The following is a 21,268-nucleotide window of genomic DNA, read 5'->3' as shown; positions in this document are numbered from 1 at the left end:
CAATCTGGAATCCAAACCTCCAAATTGCCTACCGGGAGCTCATTCGAACAGTTCCCAGCACAAACAGGTACTTGCAGAGGAACTCTCCGCCCTTCTAAAGGCCCAAGTGGTCTAATCCGTTCCACCAGGGGAAGAAGGGCTGGGATTCCGTTCCAGGTACTTTCTTGTGCAGAAAAAGACAGGGAGGATGCATCCCATCCTAGACCTGAGGGCCCTGAACAAATTCCTTGTCTGAGAAAAGTTCAGGATGGTTTCCCTGGGCACCCTTCTTCCCATGATTCAAGAGAACGATTGGCTATGCTCTCTGGACTTAAAGGATGCCACACACATTTTGATACTCCCAGCTCACAGGAAGTATCTTCGATTTCGGCTGGGAACTCAGCACTTTCAGTACCGTGTATTGCCTTTTGGTCTGGCGTCTGCGCCCAGAGTGTTTACAAAGTGTCTAGCGGTAGTTGCAACGTCACTGGGAGTGCATGTGTTCCCTTATCTTGAAGATTGGCTGGTGAAGAGCACTTCGTAGGCAGGTGCTCTACAATCCATGTGAATGATTATTCAGGTGCTAGAGCTACTGGGCTTCATGATCAATTACTCCAAGTCCCATCTCACCCCAGTACAAAAGTTGGAATTCATTGGAGCTCTGTTGAACACAAGGACAGCTCGAGCTTATCTTCCCGAGGCAAAGACAGACAACCTCCTGTCCCTGGTGTCCATGGTTCGAGCGTCTCAACAGATCACGGCTCAGCAGATGTTGAGAGTTCTGGGGCACATGGCCTCCACAGTTCATGTAACTCCCATGGCATGTCTACACATGAGATCAGCTCAATGGACCCTAGCTTCCCAGTGGTATCAAGTTGTGGGGGATTTAGAGGATGTAATCCAACTGCCCACCGTCTTTCGGAATTCCCTTCAGTGGTAGACGATTCGATCCAATTTGACCTTGGGATTTCCATTCCAAATTCCTCAGCCACAAAAGTGCTGATGACGGATGCATCCCTCCTGGGGTGGGGAGCTCATGTAGATGGGCTTCACACTCAAGGAGCCTGGTCCTTTCAGGGAAAAGGTCTTCAGATCAATCTCCTGGAATTGCGAGCCCTCTGTTTCAGGAAGCCGTCCAGATGTGGCTTTGGGCTCGCTGTCACAGCATGTTTCTCCAAGCCACTTATCTGGCAGGCGTAAACAACAGTCTGGCCAACAGGCTGAGCAGGATAATGCAACCTCACGAGTGGTCACTAAACATGGGTGTCGCCCGCAAGATCTTCCGAGCGTGGGGCACCCCCTCGGTGGATTTTTGCCACTCAGATCAATCATAAGGTCCCTCAGTTCTGTTCCAGGCTTCAGGCCTACGACAGACTAGCATCAGATGCCTTTCTTCTGCATTGGGGAACAGGCCTTCTGTATGCCTATCCTCCCATACTTCTAGTAGGAAAGACTTTGCTGAAACTCAAGCAAGACCTCGGAACCATGATTCTCATTGCTCCCTTCTGGCCAAGCCAGATTTGGTTCTTCTCTGAGGAACCGTGGAGATTGGAGTGTTTTCCGACCCTCATCACCCAGAACGAGGGGTCACTTCTACATCTCAACCTCCAGTTTCTGGCTCTCACGGCCTGGATGTTGAGAGCTTAGAATTTGCCTCCTTGGGTCTTTCAGAGGGTGTCTCCCGAGTCTTGCTTGTTTCCAGGAAGGATTCCACGAAAAGGTGTTACTCTTTCAAATGGAGGAGGTTTGCCGTCTGGTGTGATAGCAAGGCCCTAGATCCTCTTTCTTGTCCTACACAGACCCTGCTTGAATACCTTCTACACTTATCAGGGTCTAGTCTCAAGACCAACTCCATAAGGGTTCACCTTAGTGCGATTAGTGCTTATCATCGCCGCTTCATGAGAGGTTTGCTTTTGTCAAAGCCCCCTTTCAAACCTCCACCAGTGTCATGGGATCTCAACGTCATTCTCACCCAGCTAATGAAAGCTCCTTTTGAGCCACTAAATTCCTGCCATCTGAAGTACTTGAAGTACTTGACCTGGAAGGTTGTTTTCTTGGTGGCTGTTACTTCAGCTTGTAGGGTCAGTGAGCTTCAGGCCTTAGTAGTGCATACACCTTATATCAAGTTTCATCACAACAGAGTAGTCCTCCGCACACAACCTAAGTTCCTGCCAAAGGTGGTGTTGGAGTTCCATCTGAACCAGTCAATTGTCTTGCCAACATTCTTTCCCCACCCTGGCGAAAGCAGTTTGCATACCTTGGACTGCAAGAGAGCATTGGCCTTTTACGTGGAGCGGACGAAGCCCTTCAGACAGTCCGCCCAGTTGTTTGTTTCTTTCGACCCCCAACAGGAAGGGAGTTGCCATCAGAAAACGCACAATCTCCAGTTGGCTAGCAGATTGCATTTCCTTCACTTATGCCCAAGCTGGGCTGACTCTAGAGGGCCATGGCACGGCTCATAATGTTAGAGCCATGGCTGCATCAGTGGCTCACTTAAAGTCAGCCTCCATTGAAGAGATTTGCAAGGCTGCAACGTGGTCTTCGGTCCACACATTCACATCTCACTACTGCCTTCAACAGGATACCTGACGCGACAGTCGGTTTGGGCAGTCGGTGAAGAATGTGTTTGGGGTTTAGAATCCAACTCCACCCCCCTAGACCCATTTTTGTTGTGTCCCAGGCTGCACTCTCAGTTAGTTGTTTACGGTTCCAGGTCAGTATGTGTTCCAATGCAGGAACCACAAGCAACTGCTGATCGCAATGATCGTGGCGGTATATACCACTGCAATGTAGTTGTCAAGTAAACAGCTGTATCCTCATACATGGCCTGATGCACCAAGAGCAACAATTTATACAATATCCTCCATTATGCTGGCAGCCATTCCAAGCGTTTCAAATAAGGAGAGAGATGCTCAAAATGGGAGAATCCCATTAATAATCGCATTGCTGAGTTCATTTCTATTTGAAACACTTGAACAGAACATTTTGGCAGCCCAAGATATACAATGTTACAATAATCAAGTCTGCAAAGTATCATAGACTGTATTACCAGTTTATGATCACACCAAGACAGAAACAGACTTCAAGCGAGACAACGTTCTCAGTTTGAAGCATAAGTAATGAACCAATGTTTGGACTTGTGCTTTAAATGTAAAGGTTGATTCTCCGAGGACAAGCAGGCTGCTTGTTCTCACTGATGGGTGACGTCCACGGCAGCCCCTCCAATCGGAATCTTCACTAGCAAAAGCCTTTGCTAGCCCTCGCGCGCCGATGCGCACCGCGCATGCGCGGCCGTCTTCCTGCCCAAAACTGGCTCGTGCCGGCCAGTCTTCTTTTGTCCGCGCTCGGTACGGTCGTGTTTCGCCGTTCGTGCCCCGGAAAGTTGACCTCGCGCGTCGTTTTCGACTCGTTTCTACTCAGAAAGTTTAAAAAGTGTTCGGGAAGAACCTGTTTGGTTTTTTCCTTCCCGTATTTCGAGCTTTTCGCCCCGGTAAGTTTTCTTTCGTCGTCGGGGTAGTTAGGCCTCGGTCGAAATTTTCTTCTCCCTATTTTTGTGGTGCCAATTTTCGTCATTTCGAGTTTTGATCTCGCCAGCGTGATTTTTCCGCCCATGACATCGAAGCCTTCCAGCGGCTTCAAGAAGTGCACCCAGTGCGCCCGGGTAATCTCGCTCACTGACAGGCACGCGTCGTGTCTTCAGTGTCTGGGGGCTGGGCACCGCCCTCAGGCCTGTAGTCTGTGTTCCCTTTTACAAAAGCGGACGCAGGTAGCGAGGTTAGCCCAGTGGAACATTTTGTTCTCGGGCTCTTCGTCGGCATCGGCACCGGGGGTATCGAGTGCATCGACGTCTTCAGCGTCCAGACCTTCATCCTCGGCTGCCAGTGCATCGAGTGCATCGAGGCATCGGCCCTCTGCATCGGCGCTGAGACATCGGACGACTGTATCGACGTCGGTGGTACTGGGACCTCGTCTGCTGATGTCGTCGGACGGTGGTGCTTCGTCTGGAGTGCAGGTGAGGGCTGTCCATTCCCCTGCTGGTGGCGGTGAGCCTTCGGGTGGGTCTCCCCCTACCCTGAGTGCTCCTGCGGTACAGCCCCCCCGAGACCGACCTTCTTCGGCCTCGGCTCCGAGGAAGAGACGGCTGGATTCTACGTCCTCCTCGTCGGTGCCGGGAAGCTCCGGTGACATGCTTCGCAAGAAGTTGAAGAAGTATCGACACCAGTCCCCTTCCCGTGTCGGCACCGAGAGCTCTGGGTCGCCGAGGGAGTCGGCACCCAGCAGGCATCGGCACCGAGAGGACCGCTCACCCTCTGTCCAAGAGGTGTCGATGCGCTCCACTCTGGACAGCCCGGAACAGACTCTGACATCGACGCCTGCATCGACCTCCATGCCTTTTTCTGCAGCCGCTCTGAACGAGAGCCTCCGGGCCGTTCTCCCAGAGATCCTGGGAGAGCTGTTGCGCCCTACCCCTCCGGTACTGGGGGTGCTTGCGCCACCGGTACCGTCGAGCGTGGCGCCGGCTGGTCCATCGCCCGGGGTGAGGTCTCCGGCGTCGGTGCTGCTTGCGGTACCGACTGCGGTAGCCTCCCAGGAAGGCTCCCCGGCGGAGGGAGCTTCGCCAGTGTGGGCGAGGGAGTCTACCTCTCGACGCCCCCACTGTGGCCGTGGTTCCACGGAGTCGAGCCGGGCACGGTTGCAGACACAGGTTCGTGAACTTGTGTCTGACACCGAGGGTGAGGCCTCGTGGGAAGACGAAGGACACATCAGATATTTCTCTGACGAGGAGTCTGAGGGTCTTCCTTCTGATCCCACTCCCTCTCCTGAAAGACAGCTTTCTCCTCCTGAGAGTCTGTCTTTCGCTTCCTTTGTCCGGGAGATGTCTACGGCCATCCCCTTCCCGGTGGTTGTGGAAGACGAGCCCAGGGCTGAAATGTTTGAGCTCCTGGACTATCCTTCTCCACCTAAGGAAGCGTCCACAGTACGCATGCATCATGTCCTAAAAAAGACATTGCTGGCGAACTGGACCAAGCCTTTAACTAACCCCCACATTCCCAAGAAGATTGAGTCCCAGTACCGGATCCATGGGGACCCAGAGCTGATGCGCACTCAGTTGCCTCACGACTCTGGAGTTGTGGATTTGGCCCTAAAGAAGGCCAAGAGTTCTAGGGAGCATGCTTCGGCGCCCCCAGGGCAAGGACTCTAGAACCTTGGACTCCTTTGGGAGGAAGGCCTACCATTCTTCTATGCTCGTGGCCAAAATTCAGTCTTACCAGCTCTACACGAGCATACACATGCGGAACAATGTGCGGCAGTTGGCGGGCTTGGTGGATGCGCTCCCCCCTGAGCAAGCGAAGCCATTTCAGGAGGTGGTCAGGCAGCTGAAGGCGTGCAGAAAATTCCTGGCCAGAGGGGTGTATGACACCTTTGATGTTGCGTCCAGGGCCGCTGCTCAAGGTGTGGTGATGCGCAGACTCTCATGGCTGCGTGCCTCCGACCTGGCGAATAGAATCCAGCAGCGGATTGCGGACTCGCCTTGCCGTGCGGATAACATTTTTGGAGAAAAAGTCGAGCAGGTGGTAGAGCAGCTCCACCAGCGGGACACCGCATTCGACAAGTTCTCCCGCCGGCAGCCTTCAGCCTCTACCTCTACAGGTAGAAGATTTTTCGGGGGAAGGAACACTGTTCCCTACTCTTCTGGTAAGCGTAGGTACAATCCTCCTTCTCGACAGCCTGCGGCCCAGGCTAAGCCCCAGCGCGCTCGCTCTCGTCAGCAGCGTGCGCCTCAGCAAGGCCCCTCGGCTCCCTAGCAAAAGCAAGGGACGAGCTTTTGACTGGCTCCAGCAGAGCATAGCCGACATCCAAGTGTCAGTGCCGGGCGACCTGCCAGTCGGAGGGAGGTTGAAAGCTTTTCACCAAAGGTGGCCTCTCATAACCTCCGATCAGTGGGTTCTACAAATAGTCCGGCAAGGATACACCCTCAATTTGGCCTCAAAACCTCCAAATTGTCCACCGGGAGCTCAGTCTTACAGCTTCCAGCACAAGCAGGTACTTGCAGAGGAACTCTCCGCCCTTCTCAGCGCCAATGCGGTCGAGCCCGTGCCATCCGGGCAAGAAGGGCTGGGATTCTATTCCAGGTACTTCCTTGTGGAAAAGAAAACAGGGGGGATGCGTCCCATCCTAGACCTAAGGGCCCTGAACAAGTATCTGGTCAAAGAAAAGTTCAGGATGCTTTCCCTGGGCACCCTTCTTCCCATGATTCAGGAAAACGATTGGCTATGCTCTCTGGACTTGAAGGATGCCTGCACACACATCCCGATACTGCCAGCTCACAGGCAGTATCTGCTATTTCAGCTGGGCACACGTCACTTCCAGTACTGTGTGCTGCCCTTTGGGCTCGCCTCTGCGCCCAGGGTGTTCACAAAGTGCTTGGCTGTAGTAGCAGCGGCACTTCGCAGGCTGGGGGTGCACGTGTTCCCATATCTCGACGATTGGCTGGTGAGGAACACATCCGAGGCAGGAGCCCTGCAGTCCATGCAGATGACTGTTCGCCTCCTGGAGCTACTGGGGTTTGTGATAAATTATCCAAAGTCCCATCTTCTCCCAGTGCAGAAACTCGAATTCATAGGAGCTCTGCTGGATTCTCGGACGGCTCGCGCCTATCTCCCAGAGGCGAGAGCCAACAACTTGTTGACCCTCGTCTCGCGGGTGCGAGCGTCACAGCAGATCACAGCTCGGCAGATGTTGAGATTGCTGGGCCACATGGCCTCCACAGTCCATGTGACTCCCATGGCCCACCTTCACATGAGATCTGCTCAATGGACCCTAGCTTCCCAGTGGTTTCAGGCTGCTGGGGATCTAGAAGACGTGATCCACCTGTCCACGAGTTTTCTCAAATCCCTGTATTGGTGGACGATTTGGTCCAATTTGACTCTGGGACGTCCTTTCCAAATTCCTCAGCCACAAAAAGTGCTGACCACGGATGCGTCTCCTGGGATGGGGAGCTCATGTCGATGGGCTTCACACCCAAGGAAGCTGGTCCCTCCAGGAACGTGATCTGCAGATCAGTCTTCTGGAGTTGTGAGCGATCTGGAACGCTCTGAAGGCTTTCAGAGATCGGCTGTCCCACCAAATTATCCAAATTCAGACAGACAACCAGGTTGCCATGTACTACGTCAACAAGCAGGGGGGCACCGGATCTCGCCCCCTGTGTCAGGAAGCCGTCAGCATGTGGCTCTGGGCTCGCCGTCACGGCATGGTGCTCCAAGCCACATATCTGGCAGGCGTAAACAACAGTCTGGCCGACAGGTTGAGCAGGATTATGCAACCTCACGAGTGGTCGCTCAATTCCCGTGTAGTGCGACAGATCTTCCAGGTGTGGGGCACCCCCTTGGTAGATCTCTTCGCATCTCGAGCCAACCACAAAGTTCCTCAGTTCTCTTCCAGGCTTCAGGCCCACGGCAGACTGGCATCGGATGCCTTCCTCCTGGACTGGGGGGAGGGTCTGCTGTATGCTTATCCTCCCATACCTCTGGTGGGGAAGACTTTGTTGAAACTCAAGCAAGACCGAGGCACCATGATTCTGATTGCTCCTTTTTGGCCGCGTCAGATCTGGTTCCCTTTTCTTCTGGAGTTGTCCTCCGAAGAACCGTGGAGATTGGAGTGTTTTCCGACCCTCATCACGCAGGACGAAGGGGCGCTTCTGCATCCCAACCTCCAGTCTCTGGCTCTCACGGCCTGGATGTTGAGAGCGTAGACTTTGCCTCTTTGGGTCTGTCAGAGGGTGTCTCCCGCATCTTGCTTGCTTCCAAGAAAGATTCCACTAAGAGGAGTTACTTCTTTCTGTGGAGGAGGTTTGCCGTCTGGTGTGACAGCAAGGCCATAGATCCTCGCTCTTGTCCTACACAGACCCTGCTTGAATACCTTCTGCACTTGTCTGAGTCTGGTCTCAAGACCAACTCAGTAAGGGTTCACCTTAGTGCGATTAGTGCATACCATTACCATGTGGAAGGTAAGCCGATCTCAGGACAGCCTTTAGTTGTTTGCTTCATGAGAGGTTTGCTTTTGTCAAAGCCCCCTGTGAAGCCTCCGACAGTGTCATGGGATCTCAATGTCGTTCTCACCCAGCTGATGAAACCTCCTTTCGAGCCACTGAATTCCTGCCATCTGAAGTACTTGACCTGGAAGGTCATTTTCTTGGTGGCAGTTACTTCAGCTCGTAGAGTCAGTGAGCTTCAGGCCCTGGTAGCCCAGGCCCCTTACACCAAATTTCATCATAACAGAGTAGTCCTCCGCACTCACCCTAAGTTTCTGCCAAAGGTTGTGTCGGAGTTCCATCTGAACCAGTCAATTGTCTTGCCAACATTCTTTCCCCGTCCTCATTCCTGCCCTGCTGAACGTCAGCTGCACACATTGGACTGCAAGAGAGCATTGGCCTTCTATCTGGAGCGGACACAGCCCAACAGACAGTCCGCCCAATTGTTTGTTTCTTTTGATCCCAACAGGAGGGGAGTGGCTGTAGGAAAACGCACCATATCCAATTGGCTGGGCTGGCTCTTGAGGGTCATGTCACGGCTCATAATGTTAGAGCCATGGCAGCGTCGGTAGCCCACTTGAAGTCAGCCACTATTGAAGAGATTTGCAAAGCTGCGACGTGGTCATCTGTCCACACATTCACATCTCATTACTGCCTGCAGCAGGATACCTGACGCGACAGTCGGTTCGGGCAGTCAGTGCTTCAGAATCTGTTCGGGGTTTAGAATCCAACTCCACCCCCCTAGGCCCATGTTTGTTCTGTTCCAGGCTGCACTCTCAGTTAGTTGGTAAATTTTTTAGGTCAATCTCAGTTATGTCCTCGCCGTTGCGAGGCCCAATTGACCATGGTTGTTGTTTTGAGTGAGCCTGGGGGCTAGGGATACCCCATCAGTGAGAACAAGCAGCCTGCTTGTCCTCGGAGAAAGCGAATGCTACATACCTGTAGAAGGTATTCTCCGAGGACAGCAGGCTGATTGTTCTCACAAACCCGCCCGCCTCCCCTTTGGAGTTGTGTCTTCCCTAGTCTTTGTCTTGCTACATATGAGACTGGCCGGCACGAGCCGGTTTTGGGCGGGAAGACGGCCGCGCATGCGCGGTGCGCATCGGCGCGCGAGGGCTAGCAAAGGCTTTTGCTAGTGAAGATTCCGATTGGAGGGGCTGCCGTGGACGTCACCCATCAGTGAGAACAATCAGCCTGCTGTCCTCGGAGAATACCTTCTACAGGTATGTAGCATTCGCTATCCAACACAATCCACAAACTCTTAATTTGCTTTACCATCTTAATTGGCACACCCATTAATACTATTCCCTCTGGTAACTCACTATAAGGATCCGAAACAATCCACATTATTTCTGTTTTAGTTACATTCATTTGCATCCTATTTTTGTTTAGCTAGTCATCACTGTCTTAAAAATCGAGTGCAACAGAGATAACATGCCATCATCAGTCACAGATATGGGCAGAAAGAATGAGTATTATCATCATAAATCCTCTAGGAGACTCCTAGGGATCGTAACAATTGTTATCTGGATAAGCCAGCTGAATATTGACCCCTTGAGTTTGTGCATCTTGCTTCTTTTCTGGTCTTATTCAAATCCAGTGTAAAGCCACTTCTTTTTGAGGCAGCTTATACATCTCAACCCCTGGTTCTCCTGATCACAAGCTGTTTTAGTTTTTGACAAGTTTCTTATTGAAATTTGCAAAGTCTCTTTTGACCTGTATGTTTGCCTTGACTAGATTTTAAGCCCTGCATAAAAAAGGACTGTCTCGTGTATGTATGTTTGTATACACACTGTACATGTAGTAGCACACTAGAAACATTAAATCAGTGATACTTCAGTTCAAAAATTAGCAGATATGTGCATGGCCAAAGAGAACACATGAGAAATAGTCTTGAAGACACAGGAACAAGCCACTTAACCCTCCATTGCCCCAGTTGCAAAATAAGTACCTGTATATAATATGTAAACCGCTTTGATTGTAACCACAGAAAGGTGGTATATCCTTTTCCCTTTTATTTCTCTTTCTCTTTCATTTTCAGTTTTGATTGCTTTACGTGTATACAGTGGAAGGACTAAATATATATAAAACTAGTAAAAAAGGCCCGTTTCTGACACAAATCAAACGGGTGCTACCAAGGTTTTCCTTGGGGTGTATATGTTTGAGAGTGTGTGAGAGTGACTCTGTGTGAGAGAGAGTGAATGTGTGAGTGTGTGTGTGTGACAGAGAGATAGTGAGACTGGGTGCGAGTGTGTCTGTGAGAGAGAGAGTGTGTGTGTGAGAATGAGAGTGTGTGCCAGGGGCCCCCTCCCTCTCTCCCTCCCCCCGAGTTCCAGGGTCCTCCCTCCCTCCTTCCCTCCGAGTTCCATGGTCGTCGTCCCCCCTCCCAGTTCCAGGGTCCCCCCCTCTCCTTCCCTCCCTCCGAGTTCCAGGGTCGTCCCCCCTCCCTCCCTCCGAGTTCCAGGGTTGTCCCCCCCCTCCCAACCTCCGAGTTCCAGGGTCGTCCCCTCCCTACCTCCCTCTCTCTTCCCCATCCCTCTCTCTTCTCCATCCCAATTCAGCATCTCCCTTCTGTCACCCTACTCCCACCATGTCTACTATCTACCCTTCTTTCCCTGAGCAAGCATATTTCCTTTCTTTCCATCCTTCCTTGATCCAGTATCTCCTTTCTTCCCTATCCTCTCTACTCCTCTATCTAGCATGTTCCCCTTTACCAGTGGCTTAGCAGGGGTGGTGGGGGCGGTTGGCCCCGGGTGCACGCCGCTGGCGGGGGGGGGGGGGGGGGGGTGTCGGCTCCGCTGGTTCCCTGCTCCCTCTGCCCCGGTACAGGTTACTTCCTGTTCCGGGGCAGAGGAAGCAGGGAACCAGCGGAACCGACACCCCCCCACCCCAGCGGCGTGTACACGGCAGGGAAGAATGCACTTGGGGGGGGGGGGTTGATGCGCCGAGGGGGGGTGTCATGCTGCACCCCCCCCAGGTGTTTTGGGAGGGTGGCTGTTAAGCGCGTCAGTGGTGTCAGGCTGGCTTGAGCCTTTTTTTTTTGTGTTGCTGTCAAACTGTATGGCAGTTTGGGAGGTGGGGGGTTGGATCAGCTGTGAGGCATGCTTTTTTTTTTTTTACCCCTGGTTCTGATGTTGACGTCACAATGCGTTTGCTGATGTCAGCCTGTGCTACGGAGCCTAGCAGACCAATTCCGAAGAAGTCACGAACACAGGCAGCAAGATGCATAGAACGCTGGAGGAGTGGCCTAGTGGTTAGCGTGGTGGACTTTGGTCCTGGGGAACTGAGGAACTGAGTTCAATTCCCACTTCAGGCACAGGCAGCTCCTTGTGACTCTGGGCAAGTCACTTAACCCTCCATTGCCCCATGTAAGCCGCATTGAGCCTGCCATGAGTGGGAAAGCGCGGGGTACAAATATAACAAAAATAAATAAATAAAAAATTATATAGGATATACGTTAGAGATTTAGTTTGTCAAGTAAATAATTGCTGATTGCATTCTGGGAATATGATTACTATAGAGAGTTTTGCACCTTTGTTGCTTTTTTAGGGCCCTGTTTACTAAGCAGCGTTATAGTCGCATTAACGTTTTTAACGTGCGTTCCATAGCTTCCCACAGATCAATCCAGAGACGAGTGGGATATGTCCCTCTACCAGCAGGTGGAGATAGAGAGAACTTCAGAGACTCTATATGTGGACCTCTGCATCCATCTTAGCCTTAGTATTCTCTCTATCTCAGCAGGTGGATAGACATATCCTGTGCAGCTCTCTGGATTGCGATGGCTCCTAACCTGTTCCCTCAGGTTTAGTTGAGCTGCGGGGTCATGGCTGTGCTTGGCCAGTATGGTGTACACCTGGTGGTGCCAGGTCCCTCCTCCTTCTACCCCTTCCCTGCCTTCGGGCTTCTGGGGCGTTCTTTACTCATAAATCTAATCTCTGCCACTCCTGCCTCTTTAAAAAAAGAACAAAAAAAAAACAAACCTCAGAGTGATATGCAACACCAAGGTTTCAGCTATGGGCTAAGGGCCAGGATTTTTTCCAGTGAGTATTGATTCTTTTTCCTTTGACTTTCTGGGCTGACGAGTAGTTTTATTCTTGGTTCTCCCGTTGCCTCGTGGCTGCCGCTTCGTTTTGCGGGTCACTGTCCGTTCCTGAGGAGGCTGCGTTTGTGTTTTTGGCGGGCTCGGGAGCAGATTATGTTGGGGCAACGCCATTTTGGGTCTGTGGTGTGAGGCGGACACTTTTTAGTTTTGCGGTTCGCGGTTTCTTCGGGCCTGGTAAGGTGCTGCCAAATTTCTAAGCGGAGGCACTCGGGAGCAATTTGAGTTGATTTTCTAGCCCCGGTTTCCCACACTTCAGCGGGGGTGCTGCTATTTTGTTTGAGGGTGCGGTCGTTACTGTCTTAGCGGTCAGACTGCGACCTGGTTTTATTTCGGACAATTGGTCCTCTAGTGGGTGTGGGTTTTATGGGGATAATGCCCTGGTGGGAAGGTACGTTTCGTCTGCCATGTTTTGCACCAGCATTTGCAGCTGTAGGGAGGACATTTTATAGCGGACACATGTTAAGTGAGGGTCCGTTGACGGTTGGCTGCCATCGGGTTTGCTTGCTTGCTTCCATGCCACCTCTAGTATCTGGCAAGCTTCTGGGCTTTAGTGCCGTGTGGTATGGTTGTTTAGTACCACTCTCCTGCTACAGTTGATAGGAGTGCTCCTTATTCCTATGTTAAGTTGGCTTGTGCTTTTTCTTGGGACTGTGGGTCTGGTTTCTATATGGCCTGTCTGTTCCTTTCTGTGTGCTAGGCAATCGCAAGTATTCCTGTCTGGGCAGGGGTTCATTAGCTGCCCAGGGAACCAGGAACATGGCCTAGCTTGGCCTAGGTCCTCTGTGTGGTGTTTTCACCCTGATCAGTTTTTCCTTAGTTTTGTTTTTCTTCTCTAAGGATTGTTCACTTCCTCTTTCTCAGAGCAGTGCAGGCCAGACGATGTTTGCTGGGAACCATTGTTCTCTGAGGACAAGCAGGCTGCTTGTTCTCACGACTGGGTTGACGTCCACGGCAGCCCCCACCAACCGTAACAAAACTTTGCGGGCGGTCCCGCACGCAGGGCACGCCCACCGCGCATGCGCGGCCGTCTTCCTGCCCGTGCGCGACCGTTCCCGCTCAGTGTTTTATGATTCCGTGCTGGAGAGAGATGTGTTATCGTCTCTCTCTCTGTCAGTCCCAGAAACCGGATCGCGGCCTAGCCGTGAGTCTTTTTCTCTTTTCGTGCGCGTTCGCGCCTCTTTTCTTTCTTCTGTTAAAAAAGAAAAAAGAAGTTTGTCCCCTCGTCGTCTTTAGCTGCGGGGGCGCCTCATTGCTACTACTACTACTACTACTATTTAGCATTTCTATAGCGCTACAAGGCGTACGCAGCGCTGCACAAACATAGAAGAAAGACAGTCCCTGCTCAAAGAGCTTACAATCTAATAGACAAAAAATAAATAAAGTAAGCAAATCAAATCAATTAATGTGAACGGGAAGGAAGAGAGGCGGTTAGGTGGAGGCGAGTGGTTACAAGTGGTTACGAGTCAAAAGCAATGTTAAAGAGGTGGGCTTTCAGTCTAGATTTAAAGGTGGCCAAGGATGGGGCAAGACGTAGGGGCTCAGGAAGTTTATTCCAGGCGTAGGGTGCAGCGAGACAGAAGGCACGAAGTCTGGAGTTGGCAGTAGTGGAGAAGGGAACAGATAAGAAGGATTTATCCATGGAGCGGAGTGCACGGGAAGGGGTGTAGGGAAGGACAAGTGTGGAGAGATACTGGGGAGCAGCAGAGTGAGTACATTTATTGGTTAGTAGAAGAAGTTTGAACAGGATGCGAAAACGGATAGGGAGCCAGTGAAGGGCCTTGAGGAGAGGGGTAGTATGAGTAAAGCTACCCTGGCGGAAGACGAGAGGGGCAGCAGAGTTTTTAACCGACTGGAGGGGGAGAGGTGACTAAGTGGGAGGCCAGCGAGAAGCAGATTGCAATAGTCTAAACGAGAGGTGACAAGGGTGTGGATGAGGGCTTTGGTAGAGTGCTCGGAAAGAAAGGGGCGGATTTTACGGATGTTGTAAAGAAAGAAACGACAGGTCCTGGCAATCTGCTGGATATGAGCAGAGAAGAAGAGTCAAAGATGACCCCAAGGTTTCGAGCTGAGGAGACAGGGAGAATGAGAGAGCCATCAACAGAAATAGAAAATGGGGGGAGCGGGGAGGTGGGTTTGGGGGGGAAATTGAGAAGCTCGGTTTTGGTCATATTTAATTTCAGGTGGCGTTGAGACATCCAGACAGCAATGTCAGACAAGCACGCTGAAACTTTGGTTTGGATGCAAGGTGAGATATCAGGGGTAGAAAGGTAGATTTGGGAGTCATCAGCATAGAGATGGTAGGAAAAGCCATGGGATGAGATTAATGAACCAAGGGAAGAAGTGTAGATAGAAAAGAGGAGGGGACAAAGAACAGAACCCTGAGGTACGCCGACAGGCAGAGGGATAGAAGTAGAAGAGGATCCACTAGAGTGAACACTAAAGGTGCGGAGGGAGAGGTAGGAAGAGAACCAGGAAAGGACAGAGCCCTGGAATCCAAGTGAGGACAGGGTATCGAGAAGTATGCTGTGATCGACAGTGTCAAAAGCAGCGGAAAGATCAAGAAGAATGAGGATGGAATATTGACCTCTGGATTTAGCCAGTAATAGGTCATTGGAGACTTTAGTAAGCGCAGTTTCGGTTGAGTGGAGAGGGCGAAATCCAGATTGTAGTGGGTCAAGAATAGCATGTGAGGAGAGAAAATCAAGGCAGCGGCGGTGAACAGCACGCTCAAGTAATTTGGAGAGAAAAGGAAGGAGGGAAATGGGTCGGTAATTAGAGGGACAAGTAGGGTCAAGTGAAGGCTTCTTAAGGAGAGGTGTGACCACAGCATGTTTAAAGGCAGTAGGGACAGTCGCAGTGGAAAGTGAGAGGTTGAGAATGTGACAGATAAAAGGAATAAGAGCAGGAGAGATGGCATTAAGAAGTGGTGGGAATGGGATCAGAGGAACAGGTGGTACATTTTGAGGAAGAAAGGAGAAGTGTAGTTTCCTCAATAGTAACTTCAGGAAAGGAGGAAAGGGAATGAGGGGAAGGAGAGAGAGGGGAACGGACTAGTGGAGGGAGAGGTGGTGAGGTAGAGAAAGCAAGGTTTATCTTTTGAACCTTGTTATGAAAGAATTCAGCAAGGGTTTGAGGAGATAATGAAGGGGGAGTTGGGGGAGGGGGCACCTTGAGGAGAGAGTTCAACGTGGTGAAGAGAAGTCGAGGATTGGAGCCAAGAGAGTTGGTCAGTTGGATATAATAATCCTATTTGGCACGTAAAAGAGCAGATTGGAAGGAGGTCAGCATGAACTTTGTTTAAATCTTTTTATTAAAGAGTATGAAAAATACAACAAAGAACCAGTGATATTTTGAAAATACAATATATGATACAGAATGTTGAATTCTCAATAAACATGCTATATAAAATTACATATCTTGTCTCCTTTGGAAGTCTTTAAGTTTTAATCTATTTATTGACTTATTATATGAAATCTGTATACTTAATGCTCGGCAGGTAGCCTTACTGATACCACAGACAACTTGTAGACCTTCCACATACATCAAATCATTTTCTTCTTTTATCCCTAGACCCCCCCCTCCCCCCTCCCTCCCTTCCTGGTGGTTTTAATGTTCAACAGATTTTATGGATGATACTGCAAAGAAGACTCTGTTATCCTGGTGCTTATACAGAACTGCAGAATATAGCAACAAACTCTGTTTCAACCATGTGATGCATCTCGTTTCAAGCCAAAAAAAAAAAAAAAAAAAACCAGACATGACCGCCTATAGTCGGTTCAGAATAAAACTTCTCGCCCTGGGTGCCAGGGACTGGATATAGGGTTCCCAGATCCTCAAGAATGCCTTCTTCCCCTTAGGGGAGGATCCCACCTCTCTCCTCTCCATCATCAGCAATTCATATAATCTATTTCTCCAATGCCAATACTCCGGCGGGTCAGAGTGTACCCAGGCCTGCAAAATCAGTTTCTTACCTACTAAACTGGCTTTCCTGATGAATTGCCTGGCTCCCCCCGTGTGCGAGACAAAAAGCTCATATTGATCCAACAGGAGACCCTGCGGAGTAAGTGGGACTTTATTCTTTAATACCAACTCTAGAAATCCCACAATTTGCCTCTAATAATTCTGGATTTTGTAACACTCCCAAAGGTAATGGAATAGTGTGCCTTCCCTCTGCCCGCACTTAGTGCATAAAGGATCAATTCCTCCTCCGAATTTAGATAGTTGCTGCTTTGACATGTATGCTCTATATAGGATCCTATATTGACATTCCCTCATGGTCGCATTTCTCGATAGAGTAGGTATCCTAGCAGTTAGTTTCTGAAAGTCTAACTTCAGGTTTGGACGCTTTAGGTCATGGGCCCATTTCCCTAATATATAACCTGTATCTCTACCTCTGCTCGTCTCTCCCAATGCTTTTTGTAATCCAGAGACCGATAAACGCTCCCCTCGTATAGAACTAAAAAATGCCCTTATTTGGCGCCCATGTCCACTACTCAATTTCCCTTGTTCTAGAGATCTGACATAATGTGCTATCTGATAATACGCAAATTGATGGTTTTGAGTGATACCCACCCCCAAGGCTCCCAGCTCCAATAGTCGTCCCTTAGAATCTAGTACATGTTCTAATCTGGTGATCCCCATCGTTGCCCATCTACTAATTACTTTATTCTCCGTACCCGGTAGAAACTGAGGGTTGCCCTGCAGCGGCAGCAGATCTGTTTCCTCCGCTGCCAGCCCCCAGATCTCATTTAACTCCCTCCACGTTTGTCTCAAGGGTCTTACCAATATGCTATTGCTTACCCATGACGGGAGTTGTCGGCTCGGGCATTGTAACATGAAATATAAGTGGTATGGTTTAAAACATTCCTGCTCCAAACTACGGGGGGTATAGTCTTGCCTATCTAATAACCAATCACCCAGGTGCCTGAGTAGACTTGCCTGATTGTAACGGCGGAGGTTTGGTAGTCCAATGCCTCCCTCTCTCCATGACCCCATCATTAACTTCAAAGGGAGTTTTGGCTTTGATCCTCTCCAAATAAATTTCCTTACGTATTTAAGGATTTGATTTATGTCTTTAGCCCGTAATCTTATTGGGAGTACCTGAAATAAATATAACCATCGTGGAAACTCCACCATAGGGAATAGATGCACTCTCCCATGTAGATTAAGTGGCAGGGCTCCCCATCCATCTAGTCGGTCCTTCAAAGCTGCAATCCTATTACCAATATTCATCAGATGTATTTCCGATGTTTTTTTAGGAATCTGTACTCCCAGGTATTTGAGTGACTCTGATGCCCATCGTAGTGGGAACTCTGTTCCCCACAACTGCCTCACATTATTATCTGTGGCCAACGCTAATGATTTTGAGTAATTTATTTTAAAACCGGCGAAGTCCCCGTATTCCCTAAAGAGTTCTAATAGGGCTTCCAGTGATCTTTTTGGTTGCGTTAAATGGACCAACAGGTCGTCCGCGAAAGCAGATATCTTAAACCCCTCAGATCCCCATTTTACCCCCTCTATTTCTGGATGGTCCATAATTTCCCTGATCAATGGGTCTAGGACTAAGACAAATAGCAGGGGCGAGAGAGGACACCCCTGTCTCGTGCCCCTCCCAATCGGAAACAGAGGCGACTGTTCCCCATTGATCCATAAATATGCCTGTGGATTTACATATAGGGCTCCTATCGCATCCTGGAAAGCCCCTTCGATGCCCATCTTTATCAACACCGCAAATAGGAAGCCCCACACCACTTTATCAAAGGCCTTCTCTGCATCAAAACTGACCACCAGAGAAGGCCGTTTCTGTCTTTCCACTGTCTCCAGGGATGCCAACAGGGCCCTCACATTTTTTGCCACTGTTCTCCCTCGCACAAACCCAGCTTGGGGGGATGCTATTAGTCCAGGCAAGAGTTTTGCCAGTCTATTTGCCAGTATCTTTGCATATAATTTAAGATCACTATTTAATAGGGAGATTGGTCTATATGCACTGACGTCAGTGTCTTCCTTCCCAGGCTTTCGTAATAAAATTATTTTTGCTATATTAAGGGAGTCTGGCATTGTCCCAGTTGAGATCATGTGGTTATATAAATCTAACAGAGGGGGTGTGACCTGCTCCTGCAGGATCTTATAAAATGCTACACTAAACCCATCCGGCCCTGGCGCTTTGTGCAAATCACTTTGTTGTAAGGCCAGCATCAATTCCCCTTCCTCAATAGGTTTGTTCAGAGTCTCCCTCTGTTCCTCAGTGATCTTGGGCAAATTTTGGTTTATTAAATATAGGTTACTGTCTTCTACAATATCCGTGGGTTTTGCGTATAGAGCCCTAAAATAATCCCTAAATCTCCCTATAATACCTCCAGTTTCCTTTATGAGATTCCCTCCTCCATCTTTCACTTGTAGGATCCTTGAGGGCCCTTTCTTCCCTTGTACTAACCTGCCCATTAGTGCACCTGCTTTATTTCCATATTGGAATAATTGGTGTTTATAGTACATTTGCGTTTTGTGTGCTCTTTGATGAAGAAGCTCATTTAGGTTTTTCTGGGTTATGAGCAGCTCCTTCTTGTTCTCGTCCGTTACTTCCTCCCCTAATCTCTTCCTTCTCACCCGAACCTCCCTTTCCAGACGGAGGATCTCTTTGTCCCTCATTCTCCTAACTCTAGCTCTATAAGCTATTACCTCCCCCCTCATTACAACTTTGGCTGTTTCCCAGTATAGCGCCACCTCCTGTCTGTGACCTCCGTTAAATTGTTGGAAATCCTGCCATTTTTCACTGATAAAAGGCTTAAAATTTGGTTCTCTATACAGTTCAAATGGGAATCTCCATCCTCCCCTCCCAAGCCCCCCTCCCGTAACCTGTAATTCAAACCATACCATCGCGTGGTCCGATATCTCGCATGGGCCTATCTCTGCTTTTGGCACTTGGGAAAACAGTGCTGGAGATATGAGAAAGTAATCTATACGGGACTGGGTCAAGTGCGCTCTGGAGGTATGTGTGTAGTCCCTCTGCGAAGGGTGCAATATTCTCCACACATCTATCAGGTTGAGGGCTGAGCAAAGGAAAGGCACACCCCTTGATTGAAATCTATGCTGCAGACCCGGTTTACTACATCTATCCAGCTCCGGATCTATCACCATATTAAAGTCCCCTCCGAGTATTACATTGCCCCCCTGGTATGGGCCCAACAGTTCCAATAATTTGTTATAAAATTTCTTGTCATATACATTGGGTGCATATATGTTGCACAAAATATATGAAGTTGTGCCTATTTCCACTTCCATTATCACTATTCGGCCTTCCTCATCTCGTTTTATTAGTTTAGTTCGCATTTGCAGGCCCTTCCGTATTAGTATCAGCACTCCTCCTTTTTTCCCTTGTGCTGGTGAGCCTACTGCCTGTTCTACCCAACCCTTCTGGAATTTGTTATGCTCTTTATTTGAGAGATGGGTCTCCTGGAGGAATGCTATGTCCGCTCTGTGTCTCTGCAGAGCCTGCAGTACTTTAGTACGTTTCACCGGAGAGGAGATCCCCCCCACATTCCAGGATATTAACCTAATTGGGGTCATCCTTTTGTTTTACAACCATTACAGTATCTGATAACTTTCCCATTCTGAAGAGCGCCCCCCAGCCCCTGGGCACCCTCCTGTCTTTGATCTGCAGTTGCGATCCGTATGCGGCTGTCCAAACCAACAAGGTAAATAATATATATATGTAAAAAAAAAAAAAAAAAAAACCCCTTACTCTCCTTACTCCTTTCCATGGTTCCCCTTTCCCCTTCCCCATCTTCCCCCTATCCCTCCCTTCCACCACCTCTGTACTCCTTCCTTTCCTGACCTGTTGTTCTCGCTAGAGAACGAGTCACGCCCCCCCCCCCTTTCCCCCCTAGCGCTGACTTCCAGATTTGATATTTTACCCTTTGTTAATTATAAGTTTCTAACTTTTATACAGTCCTGCTTCCTGTTATACATAGTATTGGCCTTAAATTTACATCTTTTCTATGTGAGCTTAGGCACGGCCTTTGATACAGGGAACTTTGATACAGGTCCCTATAGGGGCCTAGATAATCCCTGCGGTGATATGCATTCTACCTTTCTATATAGTCCTTACAGTTCTGTCAGCATTATAGGTATTTAGTGTCTGGGCTTACTCCAACCAAGCCTTTATCACCTCCTTTTCACTGATCTCCTGGGCTGCTGTTCCGTGCGGCCTCGCTTCCTTCCTCCGGTCTCAGCTCCATTTTGTTAGCAAAGTGTAAGGCCTCCACATGTGAACTGAAGAGGTGTTGTTTGCCCTTGTACTGAATTCTTAGTTTGGCAGGAAACATTAGCGCGAAGTTCGCTCTTTTTTCATACAGGTTCTTGCATACTTCTACAAATTGCCTGCGCTGGGCTGCTACTGCAGTTGAAAAGTCTTGAAAACAGAGGACAGTGCGTGCCTCATACTGCACCTTGCCTCTCCCTCTCCATGCTCGTAATATTTCTTGCTTGTGGGTGTAATTGAGGATTTTACAGATTATCACACGAGGTCTTTCTGAGTCCTGTCCCGCACGGCCCAACCGATGTGCTCGCTCAATTTTTAACTCCTTCTCCAACCCAGGTAAATTCAGTACCTTAGGCAGCCATGTTTCAAGAAAGTCCCGCAGCTCTACTTCACGTATTGACTCCGGGAGCCCCACCAGTCTGAGATTGTTCCGGCGTGATCTATTTTCTAGATCTTCTATTTTAGCTTCCAGTTTGTTTAGTTGTTCCCTCATTTGTTCTTGCTTATTATCTCTCTGCTGGCACTGATCTTCCACATCCGACAGTCTCTGCTGAAACCCAGTCAAATCTGTGCGTAAGCTTTCTAATTTGCCGTCCATTTGCACTATTTGATCTGAGATTTTCTGTAATTTTTTGTCGACGGATGCCTCTAACAAAGCGGAAACCTCCGCGGCTATCTCTGCTGCCCAGGCGGAACTCACCGCTTCGCTCGACGCGCCAACCTCCGCCATTTTGTTTTCACCCGTGCGGCTCCTTGTGCTGTCTTTCCGGCTGATTTTTGTGGCCATTCCGACCCGAATCGCTGTTCGCTAGCCGTTGTGCACACCAGGGAGGTTTCCCGAGCCTTTCCAGCTCAATTTTGTGGGTTCTCTACAGATGCGTGCAGCGCTAGGGGAAGT

At 49.6% G+C, this 21,268-nt stretch overlaps 1 protein-coding gene across 1 annotated transcript in view; it reads left to right on the top strand.

Moving 5' to 3' along the window:
• ANAPC2 (anaphase promoting complex subunit 2) overlaps positions 1 to 21,268 on the top strand; it is a 492,733-nt gene that overhangs the window by 24,774 nt on the left and 446,691 nt on the right. The gene's annotated exons all lie outside the window — the stretch shown is intronic.

The sequence above is a fragment of the Microcaecilia unicolor genome, chromosome 6 (assembly GCF_901765095.1).
Source record: "Microcaecilia unicolor chromosome 6, aMicUni1.1, whole genome shotgun sequence".
Taxonomy (NCBI): domain Eukaryota; kingdom Metazoa; phylum Chordata; class Amphibia; order Gymnophiona; family Siphonopidae; genus Microcaecilia; species Microcaecilia unicolor.
The sequence above is the reverse complement of the archived record's forward strand: the minus strand, read 5'-3'. Positions and strand labels throughout refer to the sequence as shown.